The sequence below is a fragment of the Onychostoma macrolepis genome, chromosome 03, assembly GCF_012432095.1.
Source record: "Onychostoma macrolepis isolate SWU-2019 chromosome 03, ASM1243209v1, whole genome shotgun sequence".
Taxonomy (NCBI): domain Eukaryota; kingdom Metazoa; phylum Chordata; class Actinopteri; order Cypriniformes; family Cyprinidae; genus Onychostoma; species Onychostoma macrolepis.
Window position 1 is genome coordinate 32,888,181 of NC_081157.1, and position 4,165 is coordinate 32,892,345.

A 4,165-nucleotide genomic window follows, 5' to 3' on the forward strand; every position below is an offset into this window, starting at 1 on the left:
CTCAGTCAGAAATGAGCCGCAATTTAAATATATGATCTTTAATAAGTTCTAAACTTCTAGCAGTGGGATATTGCATAGAGAATCCTTGACGGAACACCTTTGGATAATTATTTTACTAAATTATGTAAAATACTGTATTGCAATTAGTATTCCATTACTTATAAGCAAAACTGAGTTCCTTCTCATTCTAATGTTTCCCACCTACAAAACAGCTATATATATTATTTATGTGCGTATCATCCCTGCTGAAAAAAAACAATAGAACCCTGCCCAAAACACAATAGAAAATGTAATGGTTTTAATGGTTATAATGGGAATTGTATTGGTTTTAATGGAAACTATAATGGTGTCTACTGGTATGTGATGGATTCTATTGGTGGGATGTTAAATCCTATTGGAAAAATGCCCAAAACACACTACAAAAAGGAATTTTGTAATGGTTTTACTGGAAAAAGCTAATGGTTTATAATGGTATTTTAACGGAAACCATTAGAATTTCTGTGATGGTTTCTATTGGGCTTTTATTGTTTTTTTTTTAGCAGGGATATATCCATTCAGACAGAAATAAGTGAGGATGATTACATGAGCCAGAAACTGGGACTTTGTAGGCCAGTTGAGAGCAAATTTAACTACTCACCTTGCCCGCAAAGACCCAACCTCTAACACATTAATGTCTTTAACCCCAAATATACAACATTTACATTATACATTCATTGTTGTGTTTATTTCATAACGAATAACCCTAAAACTACGCAATTTCACTAAATTGTATTTTAATATACTTTATTTGGCCTGTTTCATTCCTACCTAAAACTACAGTAATTCATATTAACATGAAGCCAAATAACATAAATCAGAAATTACCCTGAAAAACATCTAAATAAATACTTAAGCAGGAATGTAAGCACATACTATTGATGTGTTTTCTTATCAACACCTAGCAACAACAGATTAATTTACCTCTGCTTGACTTCCATTGTTTGAGAGCTGTATTTGATTTACGTCCACTGTTTTGATTGTAGAAAAGTTTGTCGAGCTTAAGGTCCAATTCTGGTTCCGATTGCTGTCACAGGAATGGCATAAAGATGCAGTCTTCGCTAAAGCATGCGTATAAGTTTCTTCTGAGAAGATATGCGAGTTTATTCTTCTCTTGGATGCGGCAAAATGTATTCAAGTTCACTCGTCGGGAGCGTATTCATGACTGTCACCGCCGCCGTCTTAAAGGATTTACCTGGATTCTGCTCACACTCGCGTGCCATGAGAAAGACAGCCGCAGCAGCAGCAGCAGCGCGCGGAGCTCTCGCGCAGGCCCTCCCCAAAATGGCATTCTAGGTAGCGCATGCATTTATGAATGTGTCACACTCACCTACTTGTCTTTTAGCCTTTGGATTTGGGCACAGCAGCTAGAAAGTTTATTGCTGGGTTCGCATTCATGCGAAATATCTGCGTGCTGTCGGGAGGCATCCAGTTAATTTCTTTAATGTGGAAAAAGTATTAAAGTCCCGCAGAAAAACAGCAGTTGTGTTGTTTGATTTGAACCTTTACGGTTTTATAATGCTGAGCCGTAGAATATTCACTGTCATGGCTTATATTAGCTGCGCACTATGGCTGTTGTATAGAAATGATTTAATTCGGAGCGCCAGCGTCATCTTGTGGATACATGCGAAATACAACATTACACACCGAATTACATTCTAATATTTTGTAAAACCTTCCCAATTAAATATTTGCTCTCCTCAATAAAACAATACTAAAATAACACACTTTTATTTATTTATTTTATTCGCTTTAACGCCAAGCCAGCATCAATGCTATTTTCATGGCGATCTCAGAATAAATTACACAAGGTCGGGTATACGATTAACAAAAAGTTATAAAAGACATTTCTAATCTTCACTAGACAAAAATTCTAAAATACATTCTGGTGACACATTTTTAAATAAATCAGTTAAACACACACCTGAATAAAACCGTTGTCTATTTACATTAAAAACAGTACAATCTAATAAAATATGCTTCACGGTCACGGGGTTCTTCACCTTTTAATAAATATCCATGTGTAAGTCTTGTATGACATTTTGTAAAACAACTTCATACCTAGATTTAAAATGAGTAAAAAATATTTTTCTTACACTAGGATTCATTTCATATAGCTTATTATATTATGTTGTATTATATTATAGCATATTATATAAGAGTTTATCACAGGTTTGACATCACAGAAAGGAATCAGACACTCTGAAATATTCAGGTTGAGTGCTTCTTTTTCAGAAAAACCCATATGACCTGAAACGCAGCAGAAGAAAATACTGAAATGTCTCTTGCGTAAACAGCCTGCTTGGATAAACTCTTTATACTTATGGGATGATCAGTCTTTACATTTTCAGGCAGGATTTTGAGTAGGTGAATATTAAATTTTTTTGTTCTTGTCCATTTTCTGTATTTTCCGAAGCCAGTAGTAGAGCACAAGCTTCAGCCGTGAGGATATCTCTGTCCCGGGATTCGCACGCCAAAACGTTGGTCTCCAATTATATCTGCTTTGGATCCATCTGTGAATACAGGTCTGTGATGAGGAAAACTGCTGCTTAAGTCCAAATATTTCTGCCGATATTCACGAGGGTGAATCCCACAGTTATTAAATTAGATTCAAGTCTGTGCTCTGGCTAGGTTCCTGATACCAACAAGCTTTCTGTTTTCTCCTGATAAAATTAAACCCGCTGTCGTGTAATCATAATATAGGAAAACAAGACTATTTATATGTGCTTTAATTTTGTTATTTTAATGACCTTTCTGCAAAAGCGTGTTTTTTCCAATGTTCGAGGCACGGACGGGGTTCGAACCCGCGATCTTCGGTTTACGAGACCGACGCCTTACCACTTGGCCACCGCGCCTGATGGCCAACATGGCGTAAATTACGTTATTTGGTGTAATGTCGACTGAACGAAAATGACAATGTTTTATAAGTTTTCGCTAATTAATTCTCTCGGGCGAGTCCATGCCTCTTTTTTTTTAAAATATATTATAGAAGCGATCGAACGTTCGAATTCTTTTTATTCCCTCTGCTAAATTTGACACATCCGGTAGACGTTAGCCCAGAGGTTTCCCGGATGTGTAGCAATTCAAATCAAAGTCTACAACAAATCAAATTAAAAGTTCAACAAATGCATCTCCCACATGACACAATAAACGTTCGCAAAATGCGTGTCATTTGTAATTTAAAGTACAGATCCAGCGAGCAAGAATTTTTCCCGAATCTTTGTAACTGTATGCTGTGTATTGTATGCGTCTCCCATTATTTTATAATAACCGTGAAATAGCACGAAGAGGCACCAATAATAATGTTATTTCTCCATAGTATTGAACTACGCGTTAAATAGACATCAAAGGTCGACGGTCATAATGTAACAAATAAATAATAAAAATAAAATCTAGTGTATAGATTCCCTAAATTTTCTGTTTTCATTGTTACCGTGTAAATCAAGTGATATGGGAGCCTTCAGATCTGTAACAGTTAACACTTTTTATTGGGAAGAAAATGCCATTATATTATGTAATATTAGAATAATATGTTTGGTTTTGATAATGCTTGGTTTGACATTTACTATCAAAATTCAAAAGATAGTCTATGTCAGTCCACACAACTGAGTTAAACGTTTGATCAGATTAAAAAGGAAAGTTATGAACTGAAATGAGAAGCAGAGCGTTTCAAAATCCTTTATTTTTGTTGTTGTATAAAGCAATGCATATTATTGTTCCACTTGTTTGATTCAGTCACGAATTAACAGGAATTGCACGTTTATTAAAGTGAACTGAAGGAAAACAAAAACATTTGTTTTATTTGTGATATTTTAATAAATAAATTTAACTATAGGCCCTAAACAAAGTACTAGTTTAATTTAAACTAATGACAATCAACAAGCAAAACGTCTGATAACAATTTAAAACAGTATGTCTACAGATAAGAGGCTCTGCGTTTATTTCACACAACCTGAGCTTTTTCTCGCCAGTGTCTATTTTTAAAAAAACGAATTTCCCGCGAAAAAATAATAAGCGAAACAGAAGCTCTCGGCGCACTCTCTACCAAACTTGACTGCAATGTCCAAACTCGAGGTTTTATCAGCTGTGTGGAATACATTCAAGACGGAGGGCGGGTAATATTCACAGC

The 4,165-nt window shown here is 35.4% G+C and overlaps 1 non-coding gene across 1 annotated transcript; it reads right to left on the reverse strand.

The window, feature by feature from the left end:
* Nucleotides 1–2,819: 2,819 nt before the first annotated feature.
* Nucleotides 2,820–2,891, reverse strand: trnat-cgu (transfer RNA threonine (anticodon CGU)). The gene has a single exon. It is a non-coding gene; the product is annotated as a tRNA-Thr (tRNA).
* Nucleotides 2,892–4,165: the final 1,274 nt, after the last annotated feature.